This window comes from Oreochromis niloticus, linkage group LG18 (genome assembly GCF_001858045.2).
Source record: "Oreochromis niloticus isolate F11D_XX linkage group LG18, O_niloticus_UMD_NMBU, whole genome shotgun sequence".
NCBI lineage: Eukaryota > Metazoa > Chordata > Actinopteri > Cichliformes > Cichlidae > Oreochromis > Oreochromis niloticus.
This window is the reverse complement of record NC_031982.2, coordinates 37,861,249-37,877,456: the sequence shown is the minus strand read 5'-3', so window position 1 is coordinate 37,877,456 and position 16,208 is coordinate 37,861,249. Positions and strand designations below refer to the sequence as shown.

General features: G+C 42.6%; 3 long non-coding RNA genes across 3 annotated transcripts; 2 read left to right on the top strand and 1 right to left on the bottom strand.

Moving 5' to 3' along the window:
* Positions 1-650: 650 nt before the first annotated feature.
* On the top strand, positions 651-11,078 carry LOC109203626 (uncharacterized). The gene is made up of 4 exons (XR_002063397.2): positions 651-660; positions 1,381-1,383; positions 4,356-4,512; positions 10,787-11,078. It is a non-coding gene; the product is annotated as an uncharacterized LOC109203626 (long non-coding RNA).
* Positions 5,112-7,408, bottom strand: LOC109203627 (uncharacterized). Its single transcript, XR_002063399.2, has 5 exons — positions 7,359-7,408; positions 6,478-6,507; positions 5,968-6,036; positions 5,686-5,760; positions 5,112-5,291 (listed from the first exon to the last, which is right to left on the bottom strand). It is a non-coding gene; the product is annotated as an uncharacterized LOC109203627 (long non-coding RNA).
* Positions 11,079-15,176: 4,098 nt separating the features above from the next.
* On the top strand, positions 15,177-15,637 carry LOC112842843 (uncharacterized). Its single transcript, XR_003214868.1, has 2 exons — positions 15,177-15,235; positions 15,388-15,637. It is a non-coding gene; the product is annotated as an uncharacterized LOC112842843 (long non-coding RNA).
* The last annotated feature ends 571 nt before the right edge of the window (positions 15,638-16,208 follow it).

Genomic DNA, 16,208 nt, shown 5'->3' with positions numbered 1-16,208 from the left:
CAGCGGTGAATTCAAACTTTTTAACAATGGGGTGATATTTAAGATAAATATCCGAGTCGATACGTCTAAGGCATGCCTCGATCTCTGCTCTCAGCGTGTTAGCATCCTCATAAAAGCCAGCGCGTATTTTTGTCTTAACCACGTCATCAGGCCGCTGCTCAGCGTCACTCTTTTTCCTGCATTCAAAATAAGCCTTATCATTCGGGATATTAAGCCATGTATAGGGATATGAAATTTCAGTGAGAGCCACCTCCCAGGCCCCATCGAGGTTGAGATGGTGAGCCAAATCCACACGGAAAGAGCTACTTGTATTATTCTTAAATACATTCAGACTTGCGTTTGATGGTAGTGTGACGTAAAAACCCTGCGCCCTGAGACTCATGCTGAAACCGTTACCAAGGTTACCAAGATGAGAGTGAGGTGCGGAGTTTGTTATGTCAGGTTTTTAAGCTCACTGGCTTTAATCCAACTATTAAACTTTTCAGGCCAATTCCTCCATTTCACCAGGAAATAAATCTGACCTCTCTGTTTACGTTTTGAGAGAATTTTGTCTATGTGATAGAGCTTATCCTTGCAAAGAGCGATTTTCTGCAGCTCATGCTCGTAAAAACTACCTATAATTTCTTCCCCATCGTAATCTTTGATTTTATAAACAGGAGGGTCTCTAGGTATGCATTGGTCAATAGTAAATACCTCGCTTGTGAACGTTTGCTCATAACGCTTATCAAACACACCTCTAACTTTAGACAGCCTCACATGATCTCCCTTTTTAAATTTCATGGGCTTTTTTCTACAATGAGACGAAGTGCCATATAGGTTTTGAAATACTAACGCTACATTGTCTGAATTTACTTGATTGGGGGCCATTTTTATGGAACGATGATAACTAGTGTTATAGCTTCGTAATAAATCTTGTAACACATCGATATATCTACGGGTATTTTGAGCAGTGAAATATCTATACATTTTACTTTTAAGAGTTCTATTAAACCTTTCACAGACTGAGGCTTTTAGATCGCTCCCTGTAGCAAAATGATTTATACCATGCTTTTTCATTAAAGATTGAAAACTGGAATTAAAAAATTCTTTACCACCATCTGTTTGTAGCTTTTGAGGAATTTGGCTGTCTTTTAAGACAGACTCAAAAGCCTTAGTGACCTGAACTCCTGTTTTGTTTTTCAACACTCTTGCATAGGCTGTTTTAGAGAAAACATCTATAACTGTAAGTAAATATTGATAGCCATCGTTATGCTCAGCTAGCGCCCTCATATCACAAAGGTCTGCTTGAAATTGATTAAGAGGTCTGGGGACAAACACACGGTTTCTCGGAAAGCGCAGGCGTGCAGCTCGGTGTAATGTGTACGCATCCTGTTCTGCGAGGAAGTTTTGAGCTGTTTGCGCGTTAATCTTTGTACCAGTTTCATCCTGCACGCTTTTAATCAATTTTTGCACTCCGCAAAAACTACCGGGGCGAGATGGGTCGTAATATGCGCGTTTCAATAGAATCTGCTCTGCTCACCTAGTGGGGGTGGGGGGTCTTAGTTTGGTCCCACCTTCACTGTTGTGATTGGTGTGGGGTAGGGACAGGCTTAGGGCATCGGGGGGTTCCCCGGGAGCATCTTCCTTGGGGGGCTCAACCCGGGGTAACGGTCATGGCCAATTAGGGGCTCTGTTGGCTCTTAGGTGACGGTTTCCTCGTGGCTGCGTGCAGCAGGGCTAGGGGAGGGTCTGTGCTGACGGACGTGGGTTACTGACCTGGTAGCCTGGCTGCCCCTGGGTGGGTCCGGGATGGGCGTGAGGTTCTGGGGGCACTCCGTCTCTGGGCTGGGGCCCTGGCCAAGCCTCAGGGGCTTGGGTCCTGGTTGGTGTGTTGCCGGGGTTGTGGGCGGGTGGGTGTATGGGGCCCAGTCCTGGCGCAGGGTGCCGCCTGTGCATCGAACCACCTGGGGGGCTCTTCAACTGGTGGGGAGGTTGTCAAATCCTGCAGGAGATTTCCTCTCTTCAGGAACTCTCTCTGCAGGAGGGGGAGATACAGGAGAGGTGGAGGAAGATCTCAGCCTGGGCGTCTATTGTCTTGTGTAGTCTGGAAGATGAGTGGATGATGGGGTGGGTGCAGTTTTCTCTGTGGTGGGGTCGGGTGGACTGTCCCGGGCTCTGTGGGGCTGGGTGGCGTTGCTGCACTGGGCCCCGGTCCGGATGGGCCTGGGCCCCCCTTTCCCTGGCGGGTTGCAGAGTATGGGGGTGCCTACTGGGGTCAGCGGGGAGCTGGCCCCAGGGAGGGGTCACTTGCCCCTCCCTTCCTTCCCTCCCCATCTCCAGCTGCCTCCCTCTTCCCGCTCCACCACAATCACCCACACATGCAGGGCCTTGGGGTAGGGGTGTGTCACCAGGGTGCAGAGGAGACATCCCCCCCCTCTGTCCCCTTCTGGCTGCCTCTGCCTCAATTTTATCCCACAACTTAGACATTCACATTACTCACACTCTCATTACACATACATATAGGATCTTGGGGGTGGGCACGCTACACGGATTCCAAATTACCATCAGGGTGTACACCTCACCCCTGGCGTCGTTGCCCACCTCTCAATTTTAAATACACGTAGACATTGAGGGCTAGCAGGAGGGGCTATACGCTTACCTGCTGCTCTGGCAGGTAGCTCCATGCCCTCCTGGGTTTTAAATGCACCTTAGAACACACATACATCAACACTACATATGAGCGGGTGGAGGGAGGTTTGGAGTCTTCCTACACCCCCGTTCTCTGCGGCCTGCTGGAGCGGGGGGGGCTAGGAGGAGGAGTTGGCCGTCCGACTGGGGTCTGGAATGTGGGGCCTCCCTGCTGCTGCGGAGTCGGGGCAGTCTGCTTCTCCCCACCGCAGGGAAAAGGGTAACATCACCTGGGTCTGGGCGCAGTTTCCCCCTCCAGGGGCAAGGGTACCTAGACCCGGGGCTTAGAGTACGCTTGGGGAGTGTGATTGTGTGTACAGCGTCTCTTTATGTCCGTCTCCACGTTGGGTGAGTGTTGAGTAATTGTATATGAGAGCATGAGGGTGGGAATAGATGTTTGTATCTGTGTGTGCCTGTTTGTCTGTGTCTATATGTCAGGTTGGGTATCAGACGCCACCTCTCTGGGGACATCTCAGGCCCTCCAAGGTTTGGAGGCCCATCTCCCCCCACCACTTCCCCTGCCGGTGGCAGACGCCCTCAGACATCAGTGCGTTGGTGGTTCTTTGTGTCCGGGGGTGGGCGCCCAGGTACCCACCGGCTCACTCCTTGGCGGCTGCTTATCGGGGCCTGGAGCCTGGGGCTCGCTCGGGCCACTTCGGGGATGGGTGCCCTCGGCCTCTCGGCCCGGGGCTCGGTCACTCAGGCACAGCTGGCTGCCGGCGGAGCTCACGGGCACGTCACTGCAACCCCCCCCGGCTTCTGCTCCGCGGCTGCTGAGTGACCCCTCATCTGGGACTCTCCTCAGCTCTTTCTGGGATAGTGGCGCGGCTGCCCCTCTGTTGGTCTTCCTTGGTCTCTTGTGTTCTGGAGGCCTCTGGATGTCTGGAGTTTTGATCTCCTCCATACCTGCTTCATGCCCTGGAGGACGGGGCAGTGGCCCCCCACACCCTCTAGCAGATCATTACATGAAGGAACCTTTTAAAAACAAGCGCGTTCATGCTCACAGGTGTACACACGGGTGATCACACACACAAACTACACCCTTTTTGGCTCCTACCTCAAAGCACACTGTCGATCTCACGTGCTGCACAATAATGTTTAATATTTAGTATTTACTGTCATATTCCCATATATCATTGTGATGTTGTTTATTACTCTCGTTTTCTTCTGCTTGCTTTCTTTTTTTCTTTCTCAACAGGTGATCCAGGTGATCGATATATGTATTTTTTGTCTGCTTATTCTGTTGGTTTTTGGTTTTTGCCCTTTTTCCCCGTCCCTCTTCTCAGCTGTTTTTCTTTCCCTCTTTCTTTCTCCCCTTTCTTTCCACCAGTCAAGTCTGTCCCGTATTCAGCAAGTGAAAATAAAATAAACAATAAAAGGTGAATCAAATGGACCATTACGGCAAGGCTGGGATGGTCCATTTGGTAAAGTAAATCCGTTGGGCATCTTTCTTCGCCTTTAGACAATAATTCTGATGGCAAAAGAACCAAACGGGACAGATTAAAAAAAAAAAAAAAAAAAAAAAAAGAATCTGCTCTGCCATGTGTGCTCTTTGAAGTTATGTTTAACTATGGTTTTATTTCATGATCGAGCAGTTACTTATCTCATGTAACCAGTTCATGAAAATATTTTATTTGTTGTCATTAAAAACATTGCACTTTGATTCTAGTAAAAACAAAAATAACGAGTGTTAGAGTGAATTGTTAATGTTCGTCATTTTTATGCTTGCCATCTCTACATTGTTTAACTGTGGGATGAAAGCAGTTCCACAGTCCCCCTCCCCAGATTCTTGAGTTTTTGGGTGAGGGGCTGTAGGTTTGATTACAGACACATCCTATCTGGAAGGTCTGTTTGATGTAACCCATACGGTAAAAAAATATATTTTAAAATACATTTTGAAATATATTTCAAAATATACAAAAAATGGCCAAAAAATATATGTGCATAAATACATTTTAAAATATATTTATATATTTTGAAATATATTTTAGCACATATATTCTTTGGCCATTTTTGTATATTTTGAAATATATTTCAAAATGTATTTTAAAATATATTTAAAAAATATATTTATAACATATTTTGAAATGTGTTTTAACACATACATTTTTTGGCTGTTTTTTTATATTTTGAATTATATTTATAAAATATATTTCAAAATACAATTTAAACTTATTTAAAATCATTCAAAAATATATAAATTTAACCCTTCATATATTTCTAAGAAAACACATTCACATGTAACAGCTGAAAGAAATCTTTATTTGATGTTTAAAACATACATATAGCATATCAATCAAGCAAGGAATATTCATTTTATAATTTTATTCTCATTACATACTTAAACATTCTAAAAGAAACACAGACACACATATACATATATGTGTGTGTGTATATATATATATCTATATCTATATATATCTACATATATATATATATATATATATATATATGTACACATATGTGTGTGTGTATGTGTATATGTGTGTGTGATTGTATGAACATAAGTCAACATACTTTAAATGTAATTTCTTTTCCTTTTCCAGCAGTCTCAGTTCCCCCAGCTTTCACTGCAATCCTCAAAGCCCTTCTGGACACATTGGGAAACCTCTTCCTTACCGCCACTGTAACAAACAAAAGTCACAGTTCTATTACTTTTATCAGAGTTAAAATAAAAATATGATTTATGTTAGCTGGCTTCATTTAGCAAACAGATATTTCTGTTTATATAGATACAGATATTAATACAGATATATTTTACGCATAATTTTACCCCTTTTTTTCCTAGATGGAAAGTCTATCCAGTTCACATTACAGTAATGCTAACACCCCTTTTGGTTGTCTCTCCTTACCCTCCAGCATTCATAAATCTGTTGACCTTCTTTGTCTGAGACCAACCACTACAATGCATCTTCACCTATTTGTATTGGTAACTTACTTTACAACCTATTTTAATGGTTGCAAAGTAAGTTACTTGTGCTGTATGCAATTTTAGATACACAGAAAGTCTTCACTTACTATATATGGCTGTCATAGTATCCTTATGAAGGGCAGTTCTTCACTCTGCGCCGATGTCCGTTTTGATTTGTCCTCCTATAAAAAGCATGAACATTTGAGTGTTTGACTAGTTTTAGATTTCCAAAAATCTGACATTTGTACAACTAAACATTTGAGCTACAATGATATGCTATTGAGAGATACTTTTATGGGTACTTTTTGGTAAAGAAACTGGTGACAGAGTTGTAGGCTTTTTAGAATACTATTAGCTAACCATTTGAACTGACTTTCAACGCTGTTTACCTTTTAAATTGCTGTGGATCAAAACCTCCAGTGGGAAGGCGGCCATTAGAAGAACACGCACCATTGAACCTGAAAACAACAAAAACAAACAAAAAACAGAACAATATATAAGAGTCAGGCAGAGTAATAAATCTCTTCTGAAACAATATAGTTCATTTTGGATGAAAAACAAAACATTCCCCTAAAATATATATACTGACATCAGCAATCAACATCATGATTGTAATTATTTCCTTTTTAGTACATCTACTGCTGTGTGCATGTGTCAAGCACTACGACTGTATCTATGCATATAAATTCACCATATATATCCTGCAAAAATGTTTTGTTATAGTCAAAAAAGGCAAACAAACAAAGGCATTCAATCAGAGGTGAGAAATTAATTGGGAATATCAATTATAGGTGAACTATTCTTTACCTACTAGCAATCATATTTGAATGTAAAATAAAATAGATAAATAAATAAATAATAAAAAAAATAACATGATGTAATTAAAATGCACAACTTACATTAAGGAAATCTGCATTTGTATCCACAGGCTAAAAGTAAAACAGTAAATGTGTTAGTAATAGTACAGGTATTTGTAAAAAAAAAAAAAAAAAAAAAAAAAAAAGAGGCAGTAACTGTGACTCTTCTAGTGGGATGCTAAATGCAGAGATTTATATTTACAGTATAATACTGCATGTACAGGTAGCTGTGTTGTGAACTGTAACTGAATATTAGAGAATCTCAGAGAAATTAAATGTATTTATTTTTGAATTTATCAATCATAAAACGGTCTGTTTTGAAGGCCTGTTACGATAACAACTTTTTGTTGGTCGGTATATTGCCCCATAAACAATTGCGACAAGTTATGTCATTGTCATTTTAAGACCATTTTATGTCTTTGAATGTATAATCATAATATAACACCATAATAATGCAAGATCTACACATTTTCAATTGACAAACCAACATCTAGTTCTAAAAATATTTAGATCATGGAAATTAGGTATCAAAATATTAGATACCATAAAAACTTGAATAAATAGTAAATTGTCTAGCAAATAGAAAACAATGTTATTTAATGTTATTGTGTTGTTATTATTATATTTTATTTTTGTAAATATAATGGCAGATAAATTGCATCATTAACAATTATTGAGGTCATGTACATGTATTGTGTGTTAAGTCGATATATCGGTTATTGTGACAGGCCTACTGTTTTGGTATCATAACAAGCTTGTCAAACATGCATGACCACTAAGCAATGTCTAAGCAGTAGTATTAGTCTGAATGACAACAAACATAACTAGTGTTTTGGAAAATCTGTTAGAAAACAGTTATTTCAATAATTATGATTAGCATGTGACACAGACACTGCATAAAAACTACAACAACAAATACTTACTTTAGGAGGATGGGGGAAGGCAGCATGAGGTTGAGACTTTGACATCTGTAAGAAACAAATTCATGTATTACAAACAAGTCACTTGTCTTTAATGTTACTGTTACTCTCACAACCACATATTACCAAAAAGTGATGCACAATTCTGAATCCGTCAAACCTTTTGCCAACGAAAGAAGAGGGCACTTCTCATGAGTGTAGACAGCAGGTAGAGAGGAGTGTAAGCCGAGGGATGACTTAATAGATGTGCCACTTGGTGAGGGAAAGGTTTGGTTTGTTGATGGTTGAGTTTTACAACAGTAGAGGGACAGACTAAAACAGGTTTTACTGTAGTAGATAATGGGAAAGTTATCTGTGTAGGACAACTACCATGTTTCATATTTGCTTGAGCAGCAGAGATGCTAGCTTTAACGGAAGCGTGTAAAGCTGCAGAGAAACAGGATGTGACAATATACACTGATAGCCAGTATGCATTTGCTACATTACATTTCTTTATGATGCAGTGGGCAAGACGAGGTGTGACAGCCTCTACAGGGAAACCTGTAGAACACGCCAAACTCTTGCAAAATCTGCTGGAGGCAGAGTTTTTACCCAGTAGAATTGCTGTTTGCAAATGTGTAGCACACATGTGAGGGAAAGATCCAGTTGCATTAGAGAATGCTTTTGCAGATAAGATCGCGAAAGAAGCAACTTTAGGAGAACATGTTGTTAACGTTTTAGCAGTGCAATGCCAGCAGACATTGGCTATTATGCGGGATGCACTGGTAGACATGCAGGGCCACTCACCTACTGCAGGACAACAGTTGTGACTTACAGTAGGAGCGAGCTTGCAGGATGGTGTTTGTTATCTGTGTGATAAACCAATACTGCCTTAGACTTTATATAGGACTGCTGCTATTTTGCGCCATGGGCTTTGCCATGTCGCAACAGGAGGGAGATAATGAGTAGTTTATACTTTAAGATTAAATACCCTTAAAAAAAATTTTTTGCAGGTCATGTATGATATGTTGCAAGCACAATTCTCGGGGTAATTTGAGACCTAAGAGAGGGAAATTCCCCAGACCCAGTCACCCATTTCAAGTTATTCACATGGACTTTATAGAGCTGTCCAACTGTAATAACTATAAGTACTGTTTAGTGATAGTGTGTCCTTTTTCAAAGTGGGTAGAAATTGTACAAACTAGAAAAGCAGATGCCATTTCGGTTGCCAAAGCAATATGTAAGAATATCATTTGGAACACGGGATTCCCGAGACCATTTATAGTGATAATGGTCCACATTTTGTAAATGAAGTGATTAGATTAATGGCACAACATTTAGGGATAACACTAAAACATCATTGTTTATATCACCCACAAAGTGCAGGGTTGGTAGAGAGAACTAATGGAACAGTAAAGTTAAGACTTAGGAAGAGACACGCAGGACATGGTTAAACTGTATAGAATTAGTTAAGATGTATATGAATGTACATGAGGATTACTCCAACAGAGAATGGTCTGACTCTTTGAGATTATATATGTTAGAGCATTTGGAGTTCTAGTCTTCTGTAGTGATGATAGAAAAGCAGAAGAGAGAGCATATTAGCAGATTAGATGCTTAAAATGTTTAAAAACGAAGAAGTCTTGAGAGCAAATGATCTGCCAGATGATTCTGTTCTCTGCAGAAGCAGAGTCTGAAGTCTGGAGATTGGATGTTGACAAGGCCATGGAGAGGAAGTGCTGGTCCAGTCCACGGTGGGAAGGTCCCTATCGGGTGCTGCTGACGACGACCACAGCGGTGAAGATTGCTGAAAGGAGTACTTGGATACATCAAGCGCACTGCAAGAAGGTGACGCACATCCAGGCCAGCTCGGGGTAAGTGGCAGGAAGACCGGGTACAAAGGGGGGGGAAAGCCTCCAGGGCCCCTCGTCTCAATCCGGTGAAGAAACCAACTGAGCCACAGGTACTCATCAGAATGGCTGGGAATGTGCTGTGCGCCTTCTTGTGCCTGTGGACCCAGAGTGGGATGACAGGAAGCGCACTGGGACAGAGCAAACCACACCCAGTACCCGCATGGGGTTTTCAACAACTACTGGTGGCAGTTTGTGAACACAACCGCTCACATAAAGAACGAGACCAATGGCTATGCTTGTGATGCCACTGGTTACACATTCTTCTGGACTGTGGCCATATAGCATCACTGAGAGTGAGACAGTTTGTTGGTTGCCGTAGCAACACATCCAGGAGTAAACGTACTTGGAACACTGCCAACTTTTCAACTTCTGAACCTGAATGGATGGTTGATTCACCAGTAGCTGGGAAGGTGAACTGCTCTGGTATGACAGATCTGCTAGTCTGACTCCAAGAATCTGACTCGCTGCAGGACATTGAACAGCTAAATGAACTGGAAATAGGCCAGTTGCCTATGTGTATGAAGGGCAATGGATTAGTCCAAGTTGGAGATTTACCATGAAATTTGTGCAACGTCACCTATTCTTTGTGTCCTCTGTGAGAAGGATGCAAACAGAGAAGCCTTTTGTCTACATTTACATCATGAACACTTCTGTAAGCTGGTTGAGGTTTTGAGCCAAGAAGATCAAAACAGCTTGATCCAATTTCCTTTACAAAGCTTTTCCTGTGGTGACAACAGGACAGGAGAAGAGTTGTGAATGCAGATAATACACCAGTTGACTCTAACCCCCACAGGATGCCCACAGTGAGAAGGTTTGGGGGATTGATAGGAGTCATAAAGAAGGGTGTTGACCAGGCTACAGCTTTGAAGTTAGCTGAGAGCCACATGGACAAACAATAAAGTCAACTGATGTGTTTGAATGTCTATGTCTGTATACAGTTGGATTGTAGTGACATTTGATTTTTGAGTTTGTTGATTCTTCTTGTTTGACTGTGACATTCAGTTGTTTACTTGCAGGAATACATAATGAATCGCACGACAGGAGTAGATGCACCACAAGGCTGGAGAGCTTGGTGAATGTCTGGTCCTTGGTGGCATCTTCTTTTGAAAATATTAACTCTTGTTTTTGGACTGTTGACACTTGATTTGCTTATGTATAGGATGCATTTTACCGTGTATAAGATCAGTGGGAACTAAGATGATTTCTAATACATTTGTTGATTATGTACCTTTACAACAGTATGAATTGACTGAAATGGATGATATGACAGAAGCCTGTGTATAAATGACGCCTGCGCTGAAATTGTCAAGCAAGAGGTGCATGGCTAAGAATATACTACACAGGAATAATTTGGAGCATAAAAATCACAAAACAGGAGGGAATGTTAGAGTGAATTGTTAATGTTCGTCATTTTTATGCTTGCCATCTCTACATTGTTTAACTGTGGGATGAAAGCAGTTCCACAGTCCCCCTCCCCAGATTCTTGAGATTTTGGGTGAGGGGCTGTAGGTTTGATTACAGACACATCCTATCTGGAAGGTCTGTTTGATGTAAGCTTCCTGCCCAGCAGGAGGACACACACACACACACACACACACACACACACACACACACATATATATACATACAGTGCCTCGTCTTTGTAACCAAGGGGGGTTAAGAGGGGAGGTACGTGTTGTAAACTATTGTGTGAACTGTAACAGTTTGTCAATAAATAGCTGCGAGGGAAGCTGCTCTTTTGAAGGACTTTGGGCTGGAGACAGGTTAGGAGCGTGAGCTCCAAGAGCTGGTTCTTGACCAAAGGCCTCCCTTGCGCAAGTAATCGATCGAACACTGTTGCCTTGTTTTTCTTTCATGGGAATAAGTCCTGGATACAGCGGGGTCTGAGTTTAGACCCAACAACGAGTTTGATTCTTGCAATGATTTTCCAAAAAGGTTTTATTTGATGCAACGTTTTTCCAAAAACAATTTATTTGATGTAATGAAAAAAACAAAACAAAAAAACATTACATCTGAAACGAGTAAAAACAAACAAACAAAAACTTAACAGTAAGAAAAAATAATAGGAAAGAGAAGAAAAACAAATACTAGGACAGCCACAGTGAGTAATTGTCATCTAACACTTGATCAATTATGGTACGGGTAACTTCAGTGACACTGGCATCGATTTCTTGCAGAGTGCCCTCTATATCGCGGGCGTCTCTGAGTTCAAAGAGATACGCCTGGGCCACACCTCTGACTTGCTCGGGTGGTGGTGAAAAGCCTTCTAACCGTAAAATTTGTAATAATGTGTTGGTGAAATGTCCATTCCATAATCTTTTACAGAGTTCATCATAGTACTTGAAAAAGTAATATTTTTCCAGTGGGAAAAGACAAGAATGGCGTCTCTGTGAGGGGTGGGAGACTGCGCATCCTTGACACACATCTTGTCGATGCTGCTGGAGCAGGGAGTTGATAAGGTACTTGAGAGTTAGTTTTATAAGTTCAAAAACAGCTGTGGGGAGTAGAGTAGCGGCCTCATCGATGTCCAGGGATGAAGATTGTCCACTGCTCACCCCGGGGTGGGGATCATTGTCTTCAGGCTCTCTGAAAAGAGCCCGGCACACAGGGTCACCCAAAGCCCAGAGCGAGACACCGGAGACTGGGTTGTTTACCGGGGTCTGTTCGGGTGATTGCCAGCCGAGAGCAGGGTGGCGGGGCAAGTTCCAGCCTTGAGGTGATGAAGGCAGGAGCGGCGAATCTGCAAGCATAGCGGCCGGAGATGATGAGGCCTGATGGGGACTCGGTGGTGGAGTAGCAAGATCCATCACGGGGTTCCCGGCTGGAGTAGAAGCAGCTGCTGGCCGAAAGGATGCTGGGGTTAGAGCAGAGGGAGTTCCAGAGCTGTGGTGACTCATGGCTGTTTACAGACGATGTGGAGGAGACGGTCGTTGTGGTTTTTAAAAGCACTGGGGAGGAGGAGGCGGGGTAAGGGGGACCGGATGAGGGGGGCGGGGTTATTTTGAATGCGGGGGGTTATTTCCAACCAGGACCAACTCAGTTGTGCTTGTACTTAGCGTAAAAAGCTCTAAATTCTGCCGTTCTTTTCACCCACCATCTTCAACCAGTCCTGAGTGGGAATCCGAAGCAATGTGTTGAAAACACCGGAGTGGGTGTTCGTAAGGTCCAGCACAAAGTCATCCTTGCCGGCATTATCTGCTGTCTGACGACTCGCCTTACAGACCCACCTGCAAAACGGCGTGCTCTTAGTCTCCCACTGCGCATATGTCACGGTTTTTCTCACCGCGTTTAAAGGCCGGTGTTGTTGGGTGAATGGTGGAAACGCATGGGCCCCTTTGAAAACACGAGGCGTCTGCGTTTCTTGGTCCCTTGTTCGCGGTTGCTGGGAGCTCGTTTCCCGCAGGCTCTTCTGGATTTCAGGGGTCGCGATGAGGGTCAAAACAGCCCAGTCAGAGGAGCTAAAAGCAATCCGCGGTGTCAGCGGGCCAAAACTTTCACCTGCTTTTAGCTGGTAGAAATAGATTTGGCTCTCCGGGAGGCTGAAAGCATAGCCCCAAAATCCCCCGGTGTTGAGAGGGACTCTCTCCTCCAAAGGGATAGCAGATGCAGGTTGGACCCGGCAAAGATGCATTCGTCTGAGTTGCGCTGGCGTGGCAGAGGCTCTGTAGCTGGTTACGGGGGTCTGAGAGACCACAGTGAGGTTGGTAGGTCTGGTGGCCATGTTGCTTGTGAAAAAAGGAGAAAATTTGTTTTTCTGAGAGGGAAAAACTGTTAAATTCAACTTGAAATGTGAGATTATTTATCCTGATGCAGGTGAGAGAATAGACCTATCGCTGAGAAGATAAATCGGGCCTGTATCCAATTGGGTGAGCAGGGTGCGAATGGACCCGCCCCTTTGTTATGTGATTGTCAGCGGGGCAGTAAGGCTTACCTAGGACGATTGATATGCACACAGGTAAAAGTGACGCCAATTGTCGAAGTGGTCTGGAGACGGGGGTATTATTGTGAATTCGGTCTGAGTGCCGCCAATTGTCAAAGTGGTCTGGAGACGGGGATATTATCGTGAATTCGGTCTGAGTGCCGCCAATTGTCGAAGTGGTCTGGAGATGGGGGTATTATTGTGAATTCGGTCTGAGTACCGCCAATTGTCGAAGTGGTCTGGAGACGGGGGTATTATTGTGAATTCGGTCTGAGTACCGCCAATTGTCGAAGTGGTCTGGAGACGGGGGTATTATTGTGAATTCGGTCTGAGTACCGCCAATTGTCGAAGTGGTCTGGAGACGGGGGTATTATTGTGAATTCGGTCTGAGTACCGCCAATTGTCGAAGTGGTCTGGAGACGGGGGTATTATTGTGAATTCGGTCTGAGTACCGCCAATTGTCGAAGTGGTCTGGAGACGGGGGTATTATTGTGAATTCGGTCTGAGTACCGCCAATTGTCGAAGTGGTCTGGAGACGGGGGTATTATTGTGAATTCGGTCTGAGTGGCGGTAGTTGTCCACGCGTCCGAAGTCAGATGGCTTGTGAGAGAGGACGCGAGTCTTAACCTGAGCGGGGGGATCATGAAAATCCAAGCTGAGCGCGATTGGGTGAGCGGGATGCGAATGGAGCCGCCCCTTTGTTATGTGACTGGCAGCGGGGCAGTAAGGTTTACCTGGGAGGTGGTGTTGGTCTCCGGCGCAAAATTTCGAACGAGGTAAGCAGCATTCGAAGAGGAGCCGGGGAGCGAACAAGAAGGAAAAAGATGCTGCTCTGGCAGCGGTTGCGGGATGGAGTGATAGCGAAAGGAGAACTTAGACTCTGAGCGGAATTTGAGAAAAAATGCCTAAGGATTTGGTTTCAGGATTTCCCCCTGTTATCGAATATAAGGCTTGGGGATAGGAGGTTGCCTACAGGTTATTTCTAGGGGTTTTTTGTTTTGCGTATTTTGGAGAGAAACCGCAGAGGTTTTTTTGTTTTGTTTTGTTTTTCAGGAGGATTGGCCGGTTATGTGCCTAGGGTTAAGGCGCTGAATTTGAGAAAAAAAAAAAGACTAAGGATTTGGTTTCAGGATTTCCCCTTTTATCGAGCATAAGGTTTTGGGTATACGGGGGTTCCCTAGAAGTTATTCTAAGAGTTTTGGAGAAAAACGCGGAGGGTTTTTGAGGAGTTTCTCCCTGCTTATTTGCCTAAGGATCGGGTGGGAGCCGCGGAGATCGCGAGTGTTTTTTTGTGACTCTGAGTTTGATTTTAAATTTCTTTGTTCGGATTAAACAAATGCATATAAATTGAAATAAAGTTTTCCCACAAGGCATGCACCCTGTATGTCTGGCCATACTGAACGTTACAAAAGCACAACTAAGCACTTATACTATGATTTAACACATTTTAAATACACAAACACGGAGCCCCAGACACAGGCACGCGCACAATTGCGCACAGACACACAGGCGCAGGGGGTGCGCGCCCTGCGCACTCATGCGCTGTCATGCGCTGACCCACCACCAGATGGCGTTTCTTTAGGAAAAAAAAGGAAAAAGTTTTTAACGGAGTAAAAATAAAAGAATGCTATTTGATATAAAAACTTTTCTAAAATAATCAATTAGTTCTTTTATTAGGGGGGAAGAAAAGCAATGACCTATGAACTAGCATATTTTGGATGAATATCATAATTTTATGAAAATCATAATTTTATGAATATCATAATTTTATGAATATCATATTTTAATTACTTCCATTATTACTTCCTGAGCTCATGAATAATTCATTAGAACTTATCACTCAAAAAGCTCATGAATATTTGACATAAGGGGTATAATATCCCTCCTAGTGATAGATGATGAATCCCTAAGTAACTCATTATTGCAAATCACAACTCAATGTTACTGTATGTTACTATTTATGATGGCATGTTTTAAGGTTTTTTGTAAGGATAAACCCTGAAGAGGGAACAAAATGTACCTCCAAGGTTGGGACAAGCAGAAAGACTGGGACCACTGTGAAGCGAAAGGTTGTTCACATTAACCTTCATGTCACAACTTTCCTCCAGCGCCTTACTGAAGTTGAGTGGAAAACTTCAAATTAGGTAACTGTTTTTGCCATTTTTAGTGAATTTCTTGTATAATTTAAGTGACCAATGTGTTGTTACCTGTGTCTCCACAGATGATCCGTGGCCCATGCTTTCTGGACATTTACACAAGACGAACAACAATGAAGACAAGCTCTCTCGCCATCTTACAAGACGCTGTCTCTGTCCAATAGGTTTTTTGAGTGCAACAGTTTTGATTTTTTTTTTCCTTCTTTTACCCGTTTGTTAAAAATTATTTCAGCTACTTACACTTTAATTGTCACATGTATTGGCTCACCCTACAAATCAATGAACTCAGTCCACAAGGCAAGATCAGGGTTCAGTGCAGGTCAGTCAAGTTCCTTCACACCACACATGCTCATCCATGTCCTTGTGGGCCCTGTTTTGTGCATTGATTTGGTGGTGTGAGCCAGTATTTTGGACAAAGTGTATATAAAGGCAGAAGTGTGGGGCTTGATATTATATTCATATTATATTTATATGTTGTCTGCCATGATATGGATATGACATAATATTGTTATTGTTTGTACACCCATCTGGAAAATAATGGATTACATGGTTTAGTAAAAACAAGTGCTTCCTCAATGAAAATGTTTTCAGTTCTTTTCAGTTTTTGATTTTGGAAATGTGTATTTCTACAGAGGAAAATCAGAACAGAAATAAAAAGTGGTGTGAAGCACATGAATTATATTCTGTGTGTGTGTGTATATATCCATCTACCTATCTCAATCGATCGATAGTGGGTATATGTTTTTATATAAAAATATATATAAATAAATATATGGTACTTTTTTTTTTAATACAATACAATTTTTTTTAGAGAACCCTCCAGTCTCTTACAGTATGTTACCGTTTCTTTAAATTACGGTAAATTACGACGTGGTAAACAGTAAAT